General features: G+C 40.0%; 1 long non-coding RNA gene and 1 pseudogene across 1 annotated transcript; one reads left to right on the top strand and one right to left on the bottom strand.

Moving 5' to 3' along the window:
• Window positions 1–6,941, top strand: part of LOC148212389 (uncharacterized) — a 36,828-nt pseudogene extending 29,887 nt beyond the window's left edge.
• A 3,205-nt stretch (window positions 6,942–10,146) lies between these two features.
• Window positions 10,147–22,806, bottom strand: LOC148212388 (uncharacterized). The gene is made up of 4 exons (XR_015789588.1): window positions 22,153–22,806; window positions 22,026–22,070; window positions 19,193–21,045; window positions 10,147–11,359 (listed from the first exon to the last, which is right to left on the bottom strand). It is a non-coding gene; the product is annotated as an uncharacterized LOC148212388 (long non-coding RNA).
• Between the last annotated feature and the right edge of the window lie 3,737 nt (window positions 22,807–26,543).

The following is a 26,543-nucleotide window of genomic DNA, read 5'->3' as shown; positions in this document are numbered from 1 at the left end:
TAAGCAATGAATTAAGCATGAATCTTTTTGATAAAATTCACTATGATCTATGGGTCCAGCACCTATTTTATCTTGTCAAGGCTTTAAATACTATGCTAGCTTCATTGATGACCACTCTAGGTTCAGTTGGATGTTCCCCTTAAAAAGAAAAGCAAATTTCTATGAATGCTTTATCAAATTTCATAAACTTGTGGATACTCAATTTGAAAAGAAAATCAAAATTTTTGAATCAAATGGAGATGGCGAATTTACTTCATTGAAACTCAAATGTTTTCTTGAACAAAATGGAATCATTCACCAAATGTCTTGTCCATACATACCACAACAAAATGGGGTGGCTGAAAGAAAACAAAGACACATAGTTGAGACAGTTTTGGCTCTTTCTTTTTGAGTCAAATGCTCCTCTGAAGTATTGGGTTGATGCTTTTCTAACGGCAACTTTTTTCATAAATAGAATGCCTTCTAGACCTCTTAATATGAAATCACCTTTTGAAAAACTTTTCTCAAAGAAACCAAACTATGATTGCCTAAAAATTTTTGGTTGCAGATGCTATCCCTATTTAAAATCTCAAACCAAGAACAAGTTGGGTAAGAAAACCTATCCATGCATCTTTGTAGGCTATAACACCTCTCGTAAAGGTTATTGATGTCTAGATCCAAAGACTAATCGCATCTATATTTCAAGACCTCTGATATGTGATGTATGTGTCACCTCCCTTTTTCTTATGTACTGAAGGTTCTTGTTTGCTGTTATGTGATGGACTGTTATCATTGTTTACATCCGTTCTCAAACTGGAGGTAGGGATAGCCCGAATGCCAAGTTGCATGGTAACTCACGATGTACTGCCTTGGACAGAGGTTTAGTTAGAATATCAGCAAGGTTATTCTGTGAAGGTACATAAAGGGTAATCAATGAACCAATGGCTACTTTCTCTCGAACGAAGTGGTAGTCAAGCTCAATATGTTTGGAATCGTGAGTTGTGATGATTTGCCAATTACTTGTTGCTTTACCTATTACTGCTATCTGTCAGCTTCTTTTTTCTTATGTACTGAAGGTTCTTGTTTGCTGTTATGTGATGGACTGTTATCATTGTTTATGAGGGTGCAGCCCCTTGTTTAAGTTTAGGAGTAAGCACTTAAAAGAACACTCATGTAATTACCCTAAAGTCGGGAAGGAGTGAATTTCATTTTGTGTAGTTGTGTTCCTAGCTCCTCACTCGGTCTCTTCTCCAAAATGGTAGGAATATTGAGTTGGCGACCCGGGTTACTCGCACCCATACAAATAAAAGAACGATCCCTTATAGGCAAAAGTCCATAACTTCACTCGGGATTGAGATTGAGTTACCTGGTCTTCCTATGAAATAATAATCTATTAGTTAACAGTGTTTTAAAACTAAAGATTAATTATTTTGCGGTCTGGTCTTATACAAACTCATTGCATAGGATATCCCCACTCACATGTCTCCACATGAATGATTTGGATTAAGTCATTCGTAACTCTTACAAAGTAGGTCATATCCATAGTGTTACCAGGATAAGGTACCGAACTTTACCCATGTACTATAGACCCTTTAAGTTATTATTGGAACATTATCTACTTGTATATTGAATATATACTATATATTAGATATATATCCGATATATCAATATGTTGTTCCAGTTACATGACATAATGTCGGATGCTATTTTATTGGATTTGGGTTAATGAAATTCTAAAAGGAACTTCAATAACAGTTTATTAAATAAATATTTGTTTTACATTTACACCCACGAGTTTAAGGCATAAAACCCAAGCCTTTGAATGTTGGCCACTACCCGAGCGCTTGCGCTTCACCGTGTTGGCAATCATAACTGTAAAAAAGGGAATGGTGAAAGTTAGGCAGGGAGTGTGCATACTTCCAAAAGTCGCCAAAGTTGACCTACCTAATTTAGAGTTGGGTCGTAGAGCCTCAACTGGCAGATCTGACGCTTTTTTGTAATCTAAAAGCCGAGAGGCAGACAATATCTTAGCAATCAGTAAGGTTCCTACCTTCCTGCCTCCCATGCCGAGATCTTTGAAGTACTTTAAAAAATTTGAAAGTGTGCTTGGTCAGACCAGGGATCGGCTTGATACCAACCGTGAAAAAATAAAGTCCAAATGAAACGAAAGGTCAAGGTTCTAATTAGGAGACATGTATCTAAAGCAGTTTCTTACCTAAGCTCATAAACCTACGAGGAACTTCGTAAAAGGGCTGATCTTGCTTGTCCAACGCAAGCAAATCCACGGATGCATAAAACCATTTACCTTTCATGATGGACCCTAAATAATGCCTAAAGTACCCTTTTTCGCACAAAGATAAAAATGGCCAAGTTTTTTTTGGATGTTCTTTACCTCAAAGCATGCTCTCGATACTCCACAAATCTTTCAACTCGTATATCAATGGTCTAAGTAAATATTTGTCTCCTCTATTTGAGACTTTGGACTTGGTATGTGTAACAACATGAAGATAATTACTTCTTTCATACATTTCCAATGTGACAAGTTTTATGGTATTAACGTTACTTACCACGTGCTATAAGTCGTACCCATGTTGCCTTAGGAATTGAATCCGTCATTAGCCAATGCTAATCTTACATTTCTTGGATCTTGGGCAAATTAATGATACTGACTATCAAAATGTTTCCATGCCTCAACATTTACTAGATGTCTTAGAACCTCATCTATGTTATTTCTTTTTTCCTTATGCATCTTATGTCTCTAACTGTAAGTTTTGACTCACATAATGAGATTTATTGCATACATCTATCTACTTGCGCGTGTTCTTTCAAAATAGCATACAGTAATCCTTACAGGCATGTATACTTTTATATACTAAAATCTAACTCACAGAAAATATTATAACCATTAGGAATGGCTCCTTTGAGTAATTGCAATAACATATCGAACAACTTATTAAACCAATGATAAAGTCCTTTGGTATGCATTAGCTTAATTTCCTCAGACTTGGATTGAAATTTACTACTTTCACTTTGCCTATTATCACTTAATCCAATCCCAATAGAGTGATGTTGAACATGATATACCTCACTTGTCAAATCATTCATCATTTCACTAAGTCCATATGTACTCTTTATATTTTATGTGGTCACTACAACAAATCTTAGTTTTCATGTCGGACAAAAAAAAATGCGGAGGAAATGATGTCGCACAAGAAAAACACGGAGGCAACCATGACGGACACACTAAAAAACACGCCCAATTTTAATTTCAAATTTTTTTAAGTATCCATGTCGGGCCTAGCCCGACATTGTAATTTTAATTTTAATGGTGGGCCTGGCCCGCCATGAGAAGTGCCCAATTTTAATCCTAAATTTAAATTTTCACCGAAAATTTTTGCCTCCCCAGCTCCCTTTGTCGTGCGAACCCTCTCTACCCTCTCGTGAAACCGGCGCAAACCTTGTTCCATTGCTGTGGGAAGGGGAGCAAACGACTACTTACGGGAGGCGCGAGCGAGACTCAACGGTGACGAGCAATTTTCGACGGCAAAGAGCAACAATCTGCAGCGGTGACCTTCGATTCGGTGGCGGGGAGCGAATATACGGCAGCGGCGACAATATCGAAGGTTTTTTTCATCTTCCCTTATATTCGATCATTTTCATCTTCTTCTAATTTGATCAGTAATTTTCTTATGGTTTGAGTTTGGATTATTTATCGATTTGGCTCTTTTTCATCACGAATGAGTTTGAGTTTCTACTTTAAGTTTGAGTTTGTGTGGTGGGTAAATGAAATTTGCTCCACATCTGAGTTTGTGTAGTATATATATATGTAGAACAATTTCTCTTCTCTGTACCTTTTGAGTTCTACAGATTTTGTTGCTCCTCAGTTCTTGAAAAGTAGAAGAAGAAGAAAAAAAATAAATCCAGAGCCTCAAAATTTGGATTTGAACAGGTAGTCCAATCATGACTGAACTACCCTAATTTTTCAATCTGGTTTCATTTTCTCCCAAAATATAAAAGACAAAATCTCAAGTTTGGTCTTTCAATGTGGTGGGAGGGGTTTGTGTAGATCAGATATTAGAAAGTCGTGAAACTCTTCTTTTCTGCCGAAAAATATTACTAGGAAACTAACATTTACGGGCTCTCATGTGGGAAACATGTAATATAGCAATATGCTTTTGAGTTTTGATTTTATTGCACGTCTTAGTTAAAATGCTCTGGCACCCCGATATACTTGCCTTTTGTTTCCAACTTTCTGATCAGCTGTCTATTTTTCTGATCTCTGTGTGTTTGTGTAACTATTTTGGTTAATTTTTTTTTCTTGGAAGAATCAATCTGAATTCTTAGGTGATTTATGCAAAGAATGAATTGAACCATCTATAACTGTGGAATGTTTCTCTTATATAGAATAGGTTGAGAGCCCTAGCATAGACTGGTCATATGGTCTAACAATTCAATTCAATACACTACAACTCAATGCCCAAAATTAATGAATACACACTTTGTCATGACCTCTGCGTGTGGAAGAGTCTTAATTAATGGTCAAAGGTATTGAATTTCCTTTCATTAATTGTTATGTGCATAATTTGAGATAATTCTATATACTCTCGTGATAAATAAATAATAATAATTGATTTCTCAAGGATTTCTTAGAAGAAGATCCAACTCTGTGTTTTTTTTATATGGAAAGAGCATAAATTTTTTAAGAAAAAAATTATGATGTTTGAATGCGAAAATGATTTTTGCATGTTGAAGTTGTAAAGGAGAATCATAAACACGTAAGTACCTTGAACTCTTATAATTGAAATTTTTATAATTATGTTATTCTAATGTTTCAAATTATTTAGATCATTGAAAATGTGGCAAGCAAAACATTCTACTCAACAATCTCGCAGTAGTACAATTTGGAAACCTGTGAAGGTAAATTTGCATAACTCATATCAATGTCGCAGTAAATCCTTTGTATAACTCATAATTATGTTATTTTTCAAATTTTCTATATGTAGTGTCCTCGACAATCAGATTCTATCGAGTGTGGAAACTATCTGCAAAAGTATATACGAGAAATAGTGCGGAACCCTAATACTCCTATAACTGAACTTGTACGTATTATCATATACCTGTATGTGTTTATATATGATTTGTCCTTATATTAGTATTATTTTTTTTGTAGTTTAATACAAAAAGTGCCGATCAACAAGAAGAAATCGACGAAGTTCGAATATAATGGACATCTTTTGTTGGGCGATTTGTGTAGTACCTATGGATTCATTAGTTTTGTTTATTTGATGTAAGTATTTGGTTCAGACTACTTTCTGACTAGTACTTGGTAGATTAGAAATGTTTTTGTCTTGTTTATAATAGGTAGAAGTTTGAATTTTGTATATATGGTACTGCATAATAAATTAGTTTTGGATTATTATAGAAGTATTTGACTGATGTTGAATATGTTGGATTGTTTTGTTTATAATATATAGAAGCCTGAATTCTTATGCTGAATGTAGTTTTGTTGGAGGGACGGGCGGTCTCATTTGCTCCGGTGTGGAATGGTGTTAATATAGAAGTGTTTGATTGTTGCTGAATATAGTATATTATTGCTTTCCAAGTTAGTGTTGAGTTATTCTAAAGTAGAGATGTCATGTTGGAATTTGTACTTGTTTGATATACTCTTAAATAATTGTGTTGTGAGTTTAAAGTTAGTTCTTAAGTTAAGTTTTAGAAAATCATGATGTTGAAATTAGTTTTACTTGCATATTAGTTTTTGAGTTTCAATAATATTGAGAATTATTTTCTGTGAATAGGTTGGAAGGAGATATATTGATTGATTAGTTTTGAGTTATATTCTAAAGTGGAGAGAATCATGCTGAAATTTGTACTTAGTCATGCTGAAATTTGTACTTACTCTTGATTATTTGTGTTTTTTGTTAAGTTTTTATAGAATAGGTTGGAAGGGAGAACCCTATCTACCTTCTCGTGAAACCGGCGCAAACCTTGCTCCATTGTCGGGGGAAGGGGAGCAAACGACCACGTACGGGAGGCGCGAGTGAGACCCAATGGTGAGGAGCAATTTCCGACGGCAGAGAGCGACAATCGGCGACGGCGGCGGCAACAAATATCGAAGGTTCCTTTTATCTCCCTCATATTCGTTCGTTTTCATCTTCTTCTAGTTTGATAAGTAATTTTCTTGTGGTTTGAGTTTGGGTTATTCATCGATTTGGCTCTTTTTCATCTATATTGCATGAATGAGTTTGAGTTTCTATTTAAGTTTGAGTTTGTGTAGTGGGTAATTGAAATTTGTTCCACATCTGAGCTTGTGTAGTATATATATATGTAGAACAATTTCTCTTCTCTTTGCCTTTTGAGTTTTACAAATTTTGTTGCTGCTCGATTCTTGAAAAGTAGAAGAAGAAGAAAAAAAATAGATTCTTGCGGAATTTTGAGAAACAAGGGCTTTGTTTTGCCTTCCATGGCGGCTGTTTTGAAGCTCTCATTTTTTCTTTGAATCTTGTCTCATCAGATTTTGTTATTTTTCAAATTTTCTATATGTAGTGTCCTCGACAACTAGGTTCTATCGAGTGTGGGTACTATTTGCAAAAGTATATACGAGAAATAGTGTGGAACCCTCATACTTCTATTACTGAACTTGTACGTATTATCGTATACCTTTATGTGTTTATATATGATTTGTCATTATATTAGTACTATCTTTCTTTTTCTTTTTTTGTAGTTTAATACAAAAAGTGTCTATCAACAAGAAGAAATCGACGAAGTTCGAATAGAATGGGCATCTTTTGTTGGACGATTTGTGTAGTACCTATGGATTCATTAGTTGTGTTTATTTGATGTAAGTATTTGGTTCAGACTACTTTCTGTGTAGTAATTGGTAGATTAGAAATACTTTGTCTTGTTTATAATATGTAGAAGTTTGAAGTTTGAAGTTTGAAATGTACTGCATAACATATTAGTTTTGGATTATTATAGAAATATTTGACTGGATGATGCTGAAGTCTGGATTCTTATGCTGAATGTAGTTTTGTTGAAGGGACAGGCGGTCCCATTTGTTATTGTGTGGAAGAGTGTTTATATAGAATTGTTTGTTTTGTTATAACCATGCTAGTTTTGAGTTATTCTAAAAGTGGAGAAGTTATGTTGAAATTTGTACTTTTGATTATTTGTATTTTGAGTTTAAGGTTAGTTTTTGAGTTAACTTGGAAGGAGATATATTGGTTGGTTAGTTTTGAGTTATATTCTAAAGTGGGGAGGTCATGATGAAAGTCGTACTTACTATTGATTGTTTGTGTTTTTGTTAAGCTTTTATAGAAATAGGTTGGAAGGGAGAGATATATTGTTGGCTAGTTTTGAGTTATTCTAAAAGTGGAGAGGTTATGTTGAAATTTGTACTTTTGATTATTTGTGTTTTGAGTCTAAGGTTAGTTTTTTGAGTTAAGTTTTAGAATAAATATTGTTTTATCATGGATGGATGTGTTAAAAGTTTTAGTTGCATATTCAGATTAGGTGTGAAGGAAATATATATAGTTGGTTAGCCACGTCTGGGCAACCAACTATTTTTTTAATTTATTTATTCACGAAATAATGACGGTCAATATCTATCGCGAAATATAGTCATTCCATGACGCACATATCGATGTAGATACAGTGACGTACAAACAATGTCACACAAAAGATGACGTACAAACAATGGCGTACAAACAATGTTGCACATACAATGACGGTCACAAAACAAGGACAGTCATAAAGATGTCGGTCGTCACCCGTCATGATTATTCTTTCATGACGGCACGTCCGTCATGGAAAACGCTATACATGACAGGCAATGCCCGACCTTAAAAGGGTCGTTTCATGACGGCCATGTCCGGATGGAAAGAAAATATACATGACTGGCAATGCCCGACCTTAAAACTGTCCGACATGAAAGGGAAACAAGAACACTCGTATAGATGTCGGTCAGTGACCGACATGGTTAATGTTTAATGTCGGGCAATGCCCGTCATGAAATAGCAGATTTGTTGTAGTGGGTGTTTTCACTACACGTCATATAAGCAGACAAATCTTTGAGTTTCTCCATGAAAAATTCATCTTGTACAAAATGGAGGCGTACATTCTATGTGAGTACAAATTCCCTTCGATATCATAGGTCGTTTCCATTTAGTACTGACATCTCTTGCATGGACAACACATGAACCCTTCTCCTCTACATGATTCTTTGACAATCCAACAAACGACCTAATTCCTTCCCTATATTTTTTGCTTAACATATTCGGGTCTTTTATCCCAGTTTTATACATAGTTTTCTTAATCAAGAATACAATACAGTTGATCATTTAATAGAATTAAACAAGAGCAAAAAAATTTTGAAACAAAAGATCACAAGAAAAATCACAATGTTAATTGCCTTGTTCCTGTACAAATCTAAAGTCACAAAGTTAAATCTCAAGTATGGATGTCATATCTGAAAAACTTACACTCATTTTGCAGATAAGAACAAGTGTATGGAAGATAATCATGTCATATTAAATAATCATGACTAGCAAATAATCTAAATATCTCCGATACTAATATCATCAACTTTAAAATGAGAAGGTAAAACCACACATTTTAAGTGATCAATTACAATACTATACAACAACCTTTTTTTTTCCGAGAGATCGATATAAGAAATATATTTACACGAACCACAAATTTCTCTTCCAAGTTTATTCACTTCTTCAAGAATATAAAACTTCAAGTCTGAAAAGTTAAAATTACAATTGTGTCACTTTCCTTTCTTGAAAATAAAGTAGTGAACTATATTTCTCAAATAAAAAACAAGTAATAGGATTCACTTACTTCTTTAAAAAATAAAGTGAAGAAGTCAAATGCATTTAAATCAAACTAATTTCCAAACAACAAAATCACAAAATATAGTAAATCTCAAAGACGCCATATTTAAGAAAAGTGCATTAATTTGCAAACAACCCATATGATAATAAAATGAGACTAAATTCATGTCCAACTAAATTATCAAATACTCTTTTAATACCTTGGCTGTAAAATAGAGCTATGTCAGTAACATACGAATCGTTTGTCCCTGTCTAAAAAGCAAATCTTTAAAAGATCTTCCTACCAAAATCACACTAAAAGCACCATTCAAAGATCTTCCTTTCAAAATCACACTAAAAGCACCTTTTCAAGATCATACTAAAAGCATATAAACGCAACCAATAAATAGAAAAGATAAACAATGGCCTACATAAAATAATAATAATGATAGAACAAAATAATATAGGATCGACTACGCCTAATTTTAAAAAATTTTGCCCTTTTTATTTGTGTGTTTGTATATATATATATATTCCCATACCACGTTTTTTATCCCATCCCATTTCAATAAAGAGGAAATGTCAGCTATGGCCTACATAAAAGAATAGAAAAAAATTTGTTGTCAACTACTCCCAATTCCAAAAAAATTACTACGCCACTTTTTATATCACCACTTTTAAAAAATTGTTATTAAAATCATACAAAAGAAAGCTAATGAATTTCTTGGAGCAGCACCGTACCATTAACCAAATTACCAAAATGTGTACAACATTAACCAAATTACTTGATGCTTCAGTCATAAGAATGAAAACTTTAAATAATAATAATAATAATAATACCGTGCTCGACCCTTAAATGCGCGACAAACTGGAATCCATTGAAATATAATCCCAAACCATGAATATGTCTATATAAAAAAAGTACGAAATTAGGGCACAAATCAAACTAAATGAAACTTCAAAAGTTTGAACATTTGAAAACTAACAAACAATTCAGTTATAATCGTTATGAAACATATCTCATACGTAGTGCCAAATCAGTCTATTGCCAACGTTGCTCTATCTCTTCTCATTGTTCGAAATCGCCATGAGTCGATGAGGTCACTCATTGTAGCTTCGTTCTCTTCTCATCAACCACACTCTTAGCACTCTATCCTAACACACCATCGCCGGATAGCGAAACAGAAGGTAAAAATCGGTTAAAAATCGAACTGGCCCGAGACATGAAAACCTTGAAAAAAACAAGAACAGTAAGCAAATATTTTAGAGATAAATCTGTCTGGATTCAAGTTGTTGTTCTGTACATATTTGCTGCTCTTGTATAAAGTAAAGCACGACAAAAAGAATGGGTAAAAGGAAATAAATATTGAATGATAAGATATTATTGCTCCCCAATTTATGCAACGGTAATAAGACTGAGAATGATGCTATATCCAAATGTTGACTTTCCAAAGATTGAGAATGATGTTTGCTGTCATGGTATGAATTGAATATTATGCTTGTTTTCATGGTATGCTGTCAGATTGTGGCTTTGTTTGGAATGTGTTTGGCCACCTGTAGTGCTTGTTTGTTGCCTAATATCATTCCTCAAGCTGGAGGGAGTGATGGAACGGACAACAAGCTTGTTCCTAAGATCTTTAAATGGAGTCCTGGCAAGTGGTGGCAAGTGGTTTCGTGAGGATGTCCGCAACTTGGTGAGTAGATGAGACATACTTAGGAATGAGGTGTCCAAGAGCTACTTTCCCACGAACAAACTGATAGTCCATCTCAATGTGCTTGATGCGAGCATGGATGATTGGATTGGCAGGCATGTATAATGCACTCATATTGTCACAGTAGAGGATCGGTGTTTTGAGCAAAGGGATGTCAATGTCTCGTAGTAAGAATGTGAGCCATGTAATTTCTAGCGTTGTTGATGTCATGGCTCGATATTCAGCTTTAGAGATGGATCGAGCTACTGTAGGTTGTTTCTTTGATGACCAAGATACACAGTTGGAACCTATGAAGATGCAAAAGCCTGTTGTGCTCTATTTGCTAATAGGACATTCGCACCAATCAGCATCACAGAAGGCATACAAATTAAAAGAGTTTTGTTTATCGAACATGATTCCATAACTTAATGTAACGCCCCAGGAACTCCCACACACTCCTAGGTCAAGTTAACTACCCACCTGTCTAAACTTAACCCCAAACACGAGATGACCACTCCCTGTGAAATAATTATATAAAATAAAGTCTCACCTCTCATCAATTTAACAATGAATCAACTCCATAGAACATCAATCAAACATCATTCGAGGACAACCTCATGAGACAACTTTATTATTCCAACTAGGCAAAACTCAATGAATGAAGGAAAACTAAAATAAACACCTATCCCGAAATAAAGTAAACAACGAGTGGGAACCTCCCAATTATCCAATAAGAACAAATAGTTTATTGACCCAAAACATAAGGTCTTAACCACCTAAACTTAAGCTAAGCAAAAGTAACTACGCAGCCTATGGTCCTCGCTCGTCATGTCTCCTCCGTCTCATCACCATGGTCACCAACGAATCCTTCACCTGAAACAATAATTGTAGAGGGGGGGTGAGTATATAAAATATACTCCGTAAGTAGCCCTCACCAACAACACACAAACATCATGCTCAACAAAGTCATGAAACATTCATAGTCATGGTCTTCATCACATTATGCAATCAAACATAGACGCACTCTGTAAGATTCAGCGACAACCACAACCATGAACAAATTAGTTACCAACCTCGAGTCTCCCTAACATCTCAAGCGCCTCTACGCTTATCACCGCTATCCTAGCCTTCCACAGCTAACTCTTTCGAGTAGAGTCGACCCCTGACCATTTTTACCCAGAGCCCTGACACTATTGCATCAGCCCTTGACCATTTTTACCCAAGGCCCCGATGACTTCACCATCTATCGGCCCTTGACCATTTTTACCCAAGGCCCCAATAGTTTTCCTTCCAAAAGACTCCTCACATCGACCCTCGACCATTTATACCCGAGGCCTCGATACTCCATTAGTGACGTATCAGCCCCCGACCATTTATACCCGAGGCCCTGACACTCACCCATTCACCCTCCCCAGGAATCCAACGTTCCTTGTCATAACCAACTTTACATCAACCCCTAGCCTGCGAACAGGGTCTGAAAATATGCTTCAATAATACCCATATCTCATAAGAAAATAATATGACTCAGACCAGCACGCTCGCATCATAAAGAAACATTATATAAACTATACAAGCACGCTCACATCATAAGAAAGCATAATCACAATACTCTATTATAACGTGCATCCTTTGTAAACACACATCATCCCACAACCATTTTCAGTAGTTTAACAAGGCAAAATTTCCACCATTATCACCAACGAATATTCAACACTACACCAAGTATACAGATTAACACAACCGAGAACTACCTAACACAACATCGTATGAAAAATAATATCAAACATCACAAAAACAGCACATTAGAAGCCATCTGACACACATTAAGGCACGCACGCGCCCCTTGTCTACTTACTCACAACCGCGCCCCTAAGTTTTGCGTCGATCTCACACTTAGGCACTAAAACAAAAAAAACAGCAAGTTACATATACTATTCAGCCTTCGAAATCAATTCTAAGAGGGTTCAAATGACTCATTACCACAAAATTGACTTCGTATAGGTGTGGGTAACCTAGATCTAGCTCGCCAAGGGGTGGGTAGCCCAAATCGGGCTTCGAACGGTTGTGGGTAAACCCGAATGTCAGTGAAACGCTGCTGTCCACAAGTTGCAGCAGAGGGGACGCACCAAATCAGCTACCGAACACTGCTGTACCCGAGCCTAGGTGAAGTGTTTGGACCCGAAGCCGTCAGGAGCCGTTCCCAAATGACGATTTGTCACGAATGACCCTCGGACCGTCGCTATTGCTGCAGAATCCGCGCGTCACCACCGTTCGGGTTTGGTCCGGATTGCAGGTGGTGCCGCTGCTGCTGTTACGAACTCGCCGCCGCTGGATGGGTCGTCGGCCGTCGCTGCTATGGATCGTCGGGACGTCGTGGTGCTGTCGTCGACGACTGCCGAAGGGATTCGAAGTCGCGCTGCCGCTGAAGTGCTGCCGTTGCTCGCGAACCGCCGCCAATGGAGATCGCCGAGGGGTCACGCTGCTGCTGGTTCGAGGAGACGCCGCCGCTACAGTTGCCGCCGTGAGGTGTGGTCGCCGGAGAAGAAACTCCACGAGGGGGGGTGACGGCGGCTAGGGCAAGAAGGAAGAAGAAGATGGAAAAACCCTATGTGTTTTCTTTTCTTTTCTTTTTATTAACTTTCTTTTCCTTTGTTTTAAAACCAAACTAACCCAAAAGGCCCAACATGACCAAGCCCAAGAGAAAAGAAATCCATCCCAACTTAAGACAAAACCAACCACACGGAGCTCGATATATATATAAATTTAATTAAAGTTTAATTTAAAAATAAATGAAAATCTCCTGATTCGAGACTCACTAACCTGAGGGACTCAGGGCGTTACAGACTTCCCTCCTTCAAAAACTTTCGTCCCCGAAAGTTGACTGTTCCAACAGCTCAGGGTATCTCGCTTTGATATCGTCCTCCCGTTCCCAAGTAGCTTCTTCCACCTTGTGGTTCCTCCACAAGACCTTAACCAAGCGAATCGTCCGGTTCCTTAACAACTTGGTTTCTTTTGCCAAAATTTTGAGAGGTACCTCTTCGTAGCACAAACACTCATCTAGTTGGAATGGTTTAGGATCCAAAACGTGTGAAGGGTCATGAATGTACCTCCTCAGCATGGACACGTGAAACACATTGTGAACCGCAGCCAACGATGGTGGCAAAGCCAACCTATACGCGACTGGGCCGATACGTTCCTAAATCTCAAAAGGCCCAATGAACCTTGCACTGAGCTTCCCCTTCTTCCCAAAACGTAAAATTCCCTTTACGGGTGCCACACGAAGAAACACCCGCTCACCTACCACGAACTCGAGTTCCTTACGCCTGATGTCTGCATAACTCTTCTGACGGCTCTGAGCAATTTGCATCCTTCCCCTGATCTTTTGAATGGCACTGTTAGTCATCTGCACCAAATCCAGTCCCAAGAGGACTCTTTCTCCGACTTCGTCCCAATTAACCGGAGACCGACACTTCTTCCCATAAAGTGCCTCGTATGGAGCCATCCCAATCGTGGCCTGAAAACTGTTATTATAAGCAAACTCTATTAGGTAGAGATACTTGTCCCAACTACCACCAAAGTCTAACATGCAAGCTCTGAGCATGTCCTCTAAAACCTGGTTCACACGCTCCGTCTGACCATCGGTTTGGGGGTGAAATGCTGTGCTAAAGTCCAACTTAGTGCCGAGGGACTTGTGTAAACTCCGCCAAAAAGTTGAGGTGAAACGCGGGTCGCAATCGGACACTATGGATACCGGTATACCATGTAGCCTGACAATTTCCTGCAAATACAATTCCGCCCATTTTTCTATTGTATATGTGGCCTTGCCGGGAATAAAGTGAGCAGACTTGGTCAAACGATCTACAACTACCCAAATCACAGTAAATCCCTTAACCGTCCTTGGTAGTCCTGTAATGAAGTCCATATCCACGTCATCCCACTTCCAAACTGGTATGCTCAAAGGTTGCAGCAATCCAGCAGGTCTCTGTCTTGAAGCCTGTACCTGCTGCCATGTCAAACACTTGCTAACAAACTGAGCTATTTCCCTCTTCATGTTATGCCACCAATAATGTTCCTTGAGGTATTGATACATTTTGGTGCTTCCTGGATGAACCGAGAATGGAGCATTGTGTGCCTCTCCCAGTAAGTCCTTCCTCAAAGAATGATCTTTTGGCACACACAACATTCCGCGAAAAAGTAAGGCTGCCTCTGTAACGCCCCGAGTCCCTCAGGTTAGTTAGTCTCGAATCAGGAGATTTTTTCATTTAATTTTTATATTAATTGTTAATTAAATTTATCTATATTTATCGGGCTCTAAACTCCAATTAAATTAATATTTACCGGACTCCGTGTGGTGGGTCTTGTTTTAAGGGGGCTGGATTTCTTATCTTTTGGGCTTGGACTTGTTGGGCCTCTATTGGGTTAATTTGGTTTTAAAACAAAGGAAAAAAAAGAAAACAAAAAAAAAGAGGGACTTCATCTTCTTCTTCTCCCTCTTCCTTTTGCCCTAGCCACCGTCACATCCATCCTCTCCTTCTCGTTGAAAATTTTTGGGCAGCCACAAGTTCGTTTTCCGGCGAGGTGCAGCGGCGGCCGACAACACCCACGAGCGGCGGCGCTCCTTCGGATCGAACAGCAGTAGCGGCGGCGCTCCTTCGGACCGAACAGCAGCAGCGGCGGCGCTCCTTCGGCAGTCGTCGACGGCAGCAGCGGCGCGCCTTCAGTCTGCGGTGGCAGTGCCGTTTTTGTGGCGTTCCGACGGCGGCCCTTGGCCATGCGCGCTCCGACGACCACCCACAGCCCCAATCTGTGGCCTTTGCTTCCCCTCGACGACTTTAGACACTTACCCACACCTGTCCAGAGTTCGATTCGCGGTACCCACTCCTATTTAGACTCAAACCAGCATTGCCCATCGCTTTTGGCATCGGAACAGCAAGCCTAAGGACATTCGAACTCAGTTTTGGAAGCCCGAACCTCTTTGGCGTTGACCCACACGTGTACGAAGTCTGTTTTGGTGTGCTTAGGTGTGAGATCGACGCAAAACTTAAGGGCGCGGTTGTGTGTAAGTAGACAAGGGGCGTGTGCGTGTGTTAATGTATGTTAAATGGTCTCTAATGTGCTGGTTTTGTGGCGTTTAATATTTATTTTGTTACGTCATTGTGCTAAATAACTATCGTTGTGTTAATCGGTATACTTGGAGTAGTGTTAGATATATGTTGGTAAAAATGGTGAGGTTTCTGCTTTGCCAAACTGCTGGGTATTGCTGTGGAAATGTTTGTTGTCTGAATATGCATGAGTTATTCGGCGTGTCTTGTGTGTTATTATACTTAGTAATGCTTATTGAATATTGATGCTGGATATTAAGTGTTTTGCGTGAACTGTGTCGGACTCCAATGGTTTAAAATTTGTTTGGTTATGCTTTGTTGCGACGAAACTTATTGTGGAGCCGTTGTTAAGAAAAGTTATATTGAGAGAGCATGATTGGTTTATTATTTCATTATTAGAATGTTGTTTATGTTGTGGCAGCATGCTGAATTGTATTTGAGAGTCGAAAGATGCAGGGGTAATGACTTAAGAAAGTATATAGTAAGACTCTGGTGAGAGTTGGATTCTTGGAAGAAATGGATGAGTGAGTGTCAGGGCCTCGGGTATAAATGGTCGGGGGCTGATACGTCACTAATTGAGTATCGAGGCCTCGGGTAAAAACGGTCGAGGGTCGATACGAGGAGTCCTTTGGAAGGAAGGCTATTGGGGCCTTGATAAAAATGGTCAAGGGCCAATAGATGGTGAAGTCATCGAGGTCTCGGGTAAAAATGGTCGAGGGCCGATGCAACAGTGTCGGGGCTCTAGGTATAAATGGTCAGGGGCCGACTCTACTCGAAGGAGTTAACTGTAGAAGGGTAGGATAGCTGTGATAAGCGTAGAGGTACTTGAGATGTTAGGGAGACTAGAGATTGGTAGTTAGCGTGTTCCTGATTGTGGTTGTCACCAAATTTTATGAAATGTGTCTATGTTTGAATGCATTATGTGATGAAAGGCATGACTATGAATGTTTCATGATTTAGTTGAGCATGATGTGTGTGTTGTTGGTGAGGGCTACTTACGGAGTATATTTTATATACTCACCCCCCCCCCTCTACAATGATTGTTTCAGTTGAAGAACTCGTGGGCGACCATGGTGATGAGACGGTGGAGACATGACGAGCAAGGACCATAAGCTGCTTAGTCACTCTTGCTTAGTTTAAGTTATTAGTTAAGACCTTATGTTATGGTCAATAAACTATTTGTTCGTATTTGAATAATTGGGAGGTTCCCACTTGTTATTGATTTTATTTCAGGATAGGTGTCTATCTTAGTTCTCTACTATTCATTGAGTTTTGCCTAGTTTGAATAATAAAATTGCCCCGTGAGGTTGTCCACGGATGTTGTTGATTGATATTCTATGAAATTTACTTATTGTTGAATTGACTAGAGGTGGAACTTGATTTTATATAAATGTTGCATAGGGAGTCGGCATCATGCGTTTGGGGTTAAGTTTAATCAGCTGGGTAGTTAACGTGACCTAGAAGTGTGGGGGAAATTCTGGGTCGTTACAACCTCACCCGAAAGAGTGAAATCTCTATGGCCCACCATACTAAAGCCTTTGGCCAAGCTGGGATCTTTCTTTTGGGCAACAATGATCCTTTGTCTCAGGCTAGGTTCCACTGAGAGTCGAGCCAACAACGTTGAGACATCATCCACTGTCAGCTCCACCTCCAAGCGTTCCAACTCGTTGTGCATTGGACTGCAGGCCGCTACTAAAGATGCCACACTTGCCGCCTTTCTACTAAGAGCATCGGCCACAACGTTCGCTTTACCCGGATGGTAACTAATCTCACAATCATAGTCCTTCACCAACTCTAGCCACCGTCTCTGTCTTAAGTTAAGCTCCTTCTGAGTGAAAAGGTACTTCAAACTCTGATGATCTGTGAAGACTTGAATTCTTTCTCCGTAAAGGTAGTGCCTCCATAACTTTAAGGCAAAAACCACTGCTGCTAGCTCTAAGTCATGAGTGGGGTAGTTAAGCTCATGCACCTTCAGCTGTCGAGAAGCATAAGCTATAACCTTCCCATGTTGCATCAAAACACATCCCAAGCCCTTTCGCGAGGCGTCACTGTAAACCACTAACCCTCCCGTTCCATCGGGGACAGTTAACACCGGTGCAGACACCAAACGCTTCTTTAGTTCTTGAAAAGTCTCCTCACACTCACTGCTCCAAGTGAAGGTAGCATTCTTACGAGTCAACTGCGTCAACGGTGCCGCTATACGAGAGAAATTCTGGATGGACTTCCTGTAGTAACCAGCCAAGCCGAGGAAACTACGAATCTCTGTAACTGAACTAGGTCTTGGCCAATTGCTAATAGCCTCTACCTTGGCGGGGTCTACTGCAATACCATCCTTGGTGACTATGTGACCTAAGAAAGCCACTTTGTCCAGCCATAACTCACACTTTGAAAACTTTGCATACAACTTATTTTCTCGTAGTGTAGTCAAAACCTGCCTGAGGTGCTCCTCATGACACTCCTCAGTCTTGGAGTAAATCAGGATGTCATCGATGAACACAATAACAAATGAATCTAAAAAATCCCTAAAAACCCGATTCATTAGATCCATAAAGGCTGTCGGAGCATTTGTGAGTCCAAAAGACATCACGATAAACTCATAGTGCCCATATCTCGTTCTGAACGCTGTCTTTGGAATGTCGGCCTCCTTTAACCTTAACTGGTGGTACCCCGAACGCAAGTCTATCTTCGAGAACACTTTCGCTCCCTAAAGCTGATCAAAAAGGTCATAATGTGTGGTAGGGGATACTTATTCTTAACCGTCACTTTGTTTAGTTCCCTGTAGTCTATACAAAGTCGCATAGAACCGTCTTTCTTCTTAACAAAGAGCATGGGTGCACCCCAAGAGACACGCTTGGGCGGATGAAACCCTTGTCGAGTAATTCTTCTAACTGTAACTTCAGCTTTTTCAACTCTGTCGGAGCCATTCGATATGGAGCTTTCGAGATGGGGGCCATCCCTGACAGCAACTCTATACAAAAGTCCAGTTCGCGAAAAAGAGGTAAGCTGGGGAGGTCCTCAGGGAACACGTCAGTGAACTCATTAACCACACGAACCGCCTCAATGTTTGGCACAATCTTCCTTGCATCCACGACGCTAGCCAAATAGGCCCAAGCGCCACGCTGGAGAAGAGAGCTGGCCTTCAATGCCGACACCACCCTTGGGACTCCGGCCTTAACTCTTTTAAAGGTAAAGTTTTGTCCGGAGGGCAAGCGAAAACTAACTTCCTTCTTCGAGCAATTTATATTGGCCCGGTTAGCAGCTAACCAATCCATGCCTAGTATCACATCGAAATCCTGCATATCTAGTTGAATTAGCTTTACCTCCAAGGTTTGACCATCGAAAGAGAGCTGGCCTCCTTTCACCACTTGACTAGTGACCAACACAGATCCTGACGGTGTGGATACCGACAACAGAAAGCCTAACGATTCTAGCTCTAGGTCCGCATGTCGAACAAAGGTAGAAGCAATGAAAGAATGACTAGATCCAGAGTCAAATAATGCGTAAGCAGGCATACTAAGCACTAAAATAGTCCCTGCAAAAGTAACACGCATGCAATAAATCACAAGCATATACACACCACTCAAGACTCGCAAAGAGAAGGTACCTGTGACCACCGCCTCGGCATGCTCAACATCCCCCCTAGTGAGAGCGAAGACGCGCGCCCTATGGGTTCCACCTTGAGTTACAGTTGCCGCAGGGGTCTTCTGGCCTAACGCTTGGGTATTCGAGCCGGTCATCGGACACTCCCTTGCGAAATGTCCTTCCTTCTGGCACCTGAAACATATTCATTTTCCCAACCAACATGGCCCAACATGGCTCTTCTTACAAGAGGGGCACACCGGAGGAGCAGTCTGCCTTTGCATATGGTTCTGGTGTCCTCTTGAGGGTTGACTGGAGGAGAACGATGCAAATTTCTTCTTGACCCCCAAGCTGGAGCCCATTACCTGCTGAGTCTGAGGCTCCTCGAGACATTTGTTCATAACCAACGCACACCTGACTGCCGCTGCGTATGTAGTTGGTTCCTTGAGAACAAGTAGCCCCTTGATCTCCCTACGCAAACCATCAATGAACTTGTCAATCTTTAATTGCTTAGTAGGAATATATTGCATTCCAAAACGAAACAGCTCAGTGAACTTCCTCTCGTATTGGGCCACAGTTAGGCTCCCTTGAGTGAGACGGAGAAACTCTGCCCGTTTTTCATTCCTGACAGTCACGGGGAAATAGTACTCATAAAGTAGGTCCTTAAATCTTGCCCACGTGACGGGTACGTTGGCGTGATCCTCCGCTGCCGCCACCGACTCCCACCAATTTACTGCTTCTCCCAGAAGCATAAAAACTGCTCCCCGAACCTTGAAATCGTCGGAGCATCCCAAATACACATAAAGGGCTTCCAACTCCCTAATCCATTCCTCGGCCACAGTAGGCCTCTCACTCACCCCGTTGAAAACGGGTGGCCCAAAGCGTTTGAAATCCCTGATAAACTAAACCTCGTCTTGTGGAATTTGTGCCCGGCGAGGCTGCTGCACTTGAGCTCCACCAGCCCCATTTGCATTATCCAGCAGTACTTGCAATGCCTCAGCTAGCAACACCACCTGGGGAACTCCCTGAGGAGCTGCTTGAGGGGCCGGGGGTGCTACCCCTCCAGGAACTACCGGGGGAACATTTGGATCCACTGCTTCCTCACCCCTAGGATTCGGACCCTCATAGTTGTGAGCTCTCGTGTTCCGTCGGAAAGCCATTGTCTAAAAGAACAGAGCACCAAGGTCATTATCGCACTAATCGGGGCACAACACAAGTGCAAAATTCAAGCAAGTCTATATGATGAACCAAAGAGACACGCTAGCTTATCTAATACCAGACAACAATGATATCTCAACCATAAGCAATGTAAAGCATTCATAATCGAACAACTGAACTAGGAAACGTACCTGGTGATGACGAGGAGTCTGACAAGGACCATACACTATCGACCTAGATTCTAGGACAGTCTACAGGAACAACTCCGATACCAACTGTAACGCCCCAGGAATTCCCACACACTCCTAGGTCACGTTAACTACCCATCTGTCTAAACTTAACCCCAAACACGAGATGACCACTCCCTATTAAATAATTATATAAAATAAAGTCTCACCTCTCATCAATTTAACAATGAATCAACTCCATAGAACATCAATCAAACATCAGTCGAGGACAACCTCATGAGACAACTTTATTATTCCAACTAGGCAAAACTCAATGAATGAAGGAAAACTAAAATAAACACCTATCCCGAAATAAAGTAAACAACGAGTGGGAACCTCTCAATTATCCAATAAGAACAAATAGTTTATTGACCCAAAACATAAGGTCTTAACCACCTAAACTTAAGCTAAGCAAAGGTAACTACGCAGCCTATGGTCCTCGCTCGTCATGTCTCCTCCGTCTCATCACCATGGTCGCCAACGAATCCTTCACCTGAAACAATAATTGTAGAGGGGGGTGAGTATATAAAATATACTTCGTAAGTAGCCCTCACCAACAACACACAAACATCATGCACAACAAAGTCGTGAAACATTCATAGTCATGCTCTTCATCACATTATGCAATCAAACATCGACGCACTCTGTAAGATTCAGCGACAACCACAACCATGAACAAATTAGTTACCAACCTCGAGTCTCCCTAACATCTCAAGCGCCTCTACGCTTATCACCGCTATCCTAGCCTTCCACAGCTAACTCTTTCGAGTAGAGTCGGCCCCTGACCATTTTTACCCAGAGCCCTGACACTATTGCATCGGCCCTCGACCATTTTTACCCAAGGCCCCGATGACTTCACCATCTATCGGCCTTTGACAATTTTTACCCAAGGCCCCAATAGTTTTCCTTCCAAAAGACTCCTCACATCGACCCTCGACCATTTATACCCGAGGCCTCGATACTCCATTAGTGACGTATCAGCCCCCGACCATTTATACACGAGGCCCTGACACTCACCCATTCACCCTCCCAAGAATCCAACGTTCCTTGTCATAACCAACTTCACATCAACCCCTAGCCTGCGAACAGGGTCCGAAAATATGCTTCAATAATACCCACATCTCATAAGAAAATGATATGACTCATACCAGCACGCTCGCATCATAAAGAAACATTATATAAACTATACAAGCACGCTCACATCATAAGAAAGCATAATCACAATACTTTATTATAACGTGCATCCTTTTTAAACACACATCATCCCACAACCATTTTCAGCAGTTTAACAAGGCAAAATTTCTACCATTATCACCAACGAATATTCAACACTACACCAAGTATACAGATTAACACAACCGAGAGCTACCTAACACAACAGCGTATCAAAAATAATATCAAAAATCACAAAAACAACACATTAGAAGCCATCTGACACACATTAACGCACGCACACGCCCCTTGTCTACTTACTCACAACCGCACCCCTAAGTTTTGCGTCGATCTCACACCTAGGCACTAAAACAGAAAAAAAACAGCAAGTTACATATACTATTCAGCCTTCGAAATCAATTCTAAGAGGGTTCAAATGACTCATTACCACAAAATTGACTTCGTATAGGTGTGGGTAACCTAGATCTAGCTCACCAAGGGGTGGGTAGCCCAAATCGGGCTTCGAACGGTTGTGGGTAAACCCGAATGTCACTGAAACGCTGCTGTCCACGAGTTGCAGCAGAGGGGACACACCAAATCAGCTACCGAACACTGCTGTACCTGAGCCTAGGTGAAGTGTTTGGACCCGAAGTCGTTAGGAGCCGTTCCCGAATGACGATCTGTCACGAATGACCCTCGGACCGTCGCTGTTGCTGCAGAATCCGTGCGTCACCACCGTTTGGGTTTGGTCCGGATCGCAGGTGGTGTCGCTGCTGCTATTACGAACTCGCCGCCGCTGGATGGGTCGCCGGTGCCGCTGCTATGGATCGTCGGGACGTCCGGGTGCTGTCGTCGATGACTGCCGAAGGGATTCTAAGTTGCGCCGCCCCTGAAGTGCTGCCGTTGCTCGCGAACCGCCGCCGATGGAGATTGCCGAGGGGTCGCGCTGCTGCTGGTTCGAGGAGACGCCGCCGCTACAGTTGCCGCTGTGAGGTGTGGTCGCCAGAGAAGAAACTCCACGAGGGGGGGGGTGACGGCGGCTAGGGCAAGAAGGAAGAAGAAGATGGAAAAATCCTATGTGTTTTCTTTTCTTTTCTTTTTATTAACTTTCTTTTCCTTTGTTTTAAAACCAAACCAATCCAATAGGCCCAACATGACCAAGCCCAAGAGAAAAGAAATTCATCCCAACTTAAGACAAAACCAACCACACGGAGTCCGATATATATATAAATTTAATTAAAGTTTAATTTAAAAATAAATGAAAATCTCCTAATTCGAGACTCACTAACCTGAGGGACTCGGGGCGTTACACTTAAAGTCCCAACTAAGTATTGAAGGATTCGTTTGGTTGTCTTCAAGTCCTTAACTGTCGGAATTTGAATGTGTTGACACACTTTATTCACAGCATGACAAATGTAAGGGCGAATCATGGTGAGATATTGAAGGAACCAACAAGACTTCGATATTCTTTAGCATCTTTAGGTGTCATTTCTTCTGGTTTGGTTGAGGAAGATGTCACCATTGGTGTGCTCATGTGTGACGCTTCAACCATACCATGCTTCTTTAAGATTTCTCTAGTATATTTCCCTTTGAGAGAGCATTAGTCCTTGTGAGTGGTAGGTGACCTCTAAGCCAAGAAAGTAATGCAATGTCCCTAAGTCTTTTAAGGCGAATTCTGTACCGAGCTTGACTATTAGTTTCTGAATGAGGTCTTGAATTGTGGCTGTGAGGATAATTTCATCTAGATATATGAGCATTAGTAGAAGAACAGTATTTTGTTTAAAAATAAAGAGTGATGGATTTGAGCGGCAATTAGTGAAACCAATATGTAGCAAAAAAAGTGACAACCTATCAAATCAAGCTCGAGGGGCTTGTTTCAATCCATATAGGGATTTTTTCAGTTTACACACATGAGTAGGATAAGTGGGGTTAATATTACCGGGAGGTTGTTCCATATAGACACTCTCTTTTAGATGCCCGTGGAGGAAGGCATTTTTTACATCATGTTGACGTAATGGCCATCTTGCAGTAATAGCTAAGGTCAGAATTAACCTGATAGTTGTTGGCTTGATGACTGGACTGAACATTTCGTCATAGTCCACTCCTGCAACTTATGTGTGGCCTTGAGCAACAAGTCTTGCTTTGTGTCGTTCAATAGTTCCATCTTCCTTATATTTGATCTTGAAAATCCATTTAGATCCTACTACATTGGTGTCATCAGGGCGATGGACCAAACTGCAAGTATCATTAGTCATCAAGGCTTCCATTTCTTCATCCATGGCTTCTTTCCACTGTGGTTTCTTCAAGGTTATTTTATACCCCTTGGGCTCAGATGTACTATTTGTGGTGACTAGAGCTTCTGATCTTTGAGTTTGTGCAACTTCTCCTGTATTTACTACTAAGACAGGATTAGGGTTGGGATTTGCTCTGAGTTTCGCTCTAGTTATCATGTGATGCATAGGCTTTGAAGATTCAGTAGAGTGTTGGAATGAATTACAAACATTTGATTGACCTAGTTGACCTACAGATGTGATGTCCAAGTCAATGTAGAAATCATGGCTAGTATCTCGTAAATTAGTAAAGTTGAATCTGTAAGAATTTGAGAAGACTCATTGATTGTTCCAATTGTTTACTTGTGAGAGTTTTGAGGTAGAGATGGATCCTTAATGCATTCTAGTGGTTTTTGTTGCTGTTTGAGTTCTACAGCAAGTTCATTAAGTTGATTTGGGTCTCCTTCCTCAAGTTGATGAGTCCGTACTGTTTCGTCAATCTGATATGCATCATCATTTTGTGATTGTTGAGTTGAAGGGGTGGCAGTGGAATCTTCAAGGCAACATATTGTCCTATATGCTGATGAGAGATGAGATGTGCTCCTTATTTTGGTCTTTTTCATGTAAGTCGTCTCGTACAAAATCAGTGACAACAAACTTGGAAGAAATCTCAAGCTTTGTGTTAGCCTCCATTTTGTTAAAAGGGAAATGATTCTTCATCAAATATCACATGCCTACAGATATATACTTTATTTGAACATGGGTCTAGGCATCTATATCCTTTATGTGATGGACTATAACCTATGAACACACATGGATAGGTTCTTTTTGAGAACTTGTTCTTTGTTGTTTCTTAGATATGGATAATATTTGCAACCAAAAACTCTAATATTATTATAGTTAGGTTGATAGCCATACAATTTCATGAAAGGGGATGACATATTTATAGCAGAAGATGGCATTCAATTGATTAAAAGACAGTCATATAAAAAATATCAACCCAATACTTGAAAGGTATATGAGATTGATAAAGTAAAACCAAACCTGTTTCCATCAAGTGTCTATGTTTTCTCTCTACGACTCCATTTTGTTGTGGAGTGTGAGGACATAACATTTGATGGTGTGTTCCTTTTTGCTCAAAGAGGAGTTTGAGTGCTTTGTATTTAAACTCTCCTCCACCATCACTCTGGAATATTTTTATCTCCCTGTCAAGTTGATTTTCCACAAGCTTTTGAAATGCTACAAAACAAGAGAAGAAGTCTGATTTGTTCATTAATGGATAGAACCAAGTGTATCTAGAGTAGTCATCCATGAAACTAACATAATACTTAAACTTCTGAGAAGACAAAATGGGGGCTGGACCCCAAAGGTCACAATGGATCTTATCAACTGGATGTAAACTCTATTTTTCATTAGGATAAAAAGGAAGCTTACAACTTTTGCTTAACTGCAACTCTCACACACATTTTCTTCCTTTTTCCAGCTAGATAACTCGATAAGATTATCATTTTGCAAAAGTTTTAAGAACTTGTCATTCATGTGACCCATTCGTTTGTGCCAAATAGTGTAAGGAGCTTTATTGGATGTAGTAGTAGTAGAAAATGCTTGAAAAATATGGTATGGTTTGTAATCTTCCAAGGCATAAAGTCCTCCCTTCTTGAATCCTTTAGCTAAGATCTTGCCTTGCTTGTTCTTCACAACAAATCCATCCGCATTAAACATAATAGTACAATCATTATCTTTAGTTAAAGAACTAATGGATAGTAAGTTTTTCTTAATTTTTGGTACAACCAGTACATTGTTTAACTTTACGATGCCTGTTTTTGTATGTAAAGATGTTTTTGCAGTGTGTGAAATGTGCAATGGAGTACCATCTCCAACATATAGTCGCTCTGTCCATTATAAGGTGTAGTAGACGAGATGTTACCTGGATAATTTAATATATGAGAGGTTGCCCCTGAATCAGCACAAAAGGGTTGGATCAATATCCTCATGCATCTTCATCGCAGCAAAAGCTGTAGGAATATCTTCAGATTGATATGAATGATCAAATCTCTTGCGACACGTTTGTGATTGAACTTCCAACAAATTTGACAAGAGATTTTTTGGTCTATGGTGACAGTAATAACATTGCTAGAGTTATGTTTTTGGGAGAAGAAGTTGTTACCTTGCTGATAGTATCGTCTGCCTCATTTAAAACCTCTTCTTATTGAGGTAAATTTTCTACCTCCTCCCTTTCCTCTTCTACGTTGAGAGAAGAATGCTTGGTCAGGACTCATTTGACTTCCATTTTCTTCTTCTTATGTGATGAGTTGTTGTCATGAGTCTTAAGGGCCAATAAAAATTGGTTGTAAGAGGGATATGGAGGTTTTGATAGCATGGCAATTCTGAAATCTTTGTAAGACTTTGGTGAAATCATCAAGTGGCTTCTTCATTGCTGCCAATTTGTCACACATAGCCTTGAATTTTCTGATGTATTCTTCAAGTGATAAAGTTCCTTTCTTCATATTGAGCAGAGTTTCCCTTAAGTGCAATTCATTCTCCTTGGTCATTGTTAGTAACAATTCTC

The sequence above is a fragment of the Momordica charantia genome, assembly GCF_013281855.1.
Source record: "Momordica charantia cultivar OHB3-1 chromosome 3 unlocalized genomic scaffold, Mcharantia_2.0 BLBB01000003.1, whole genome shotgun sequence".
NCBI lineage: Eukaryota > Viridiplantae > Streptophyta > Magnoliopsida > Cucurbitales > Cucurbitaceae > Momordica > Momordica charantia.
This window is presented reverse-complemented; position numbering and strand designations above follow the sequence as displayed.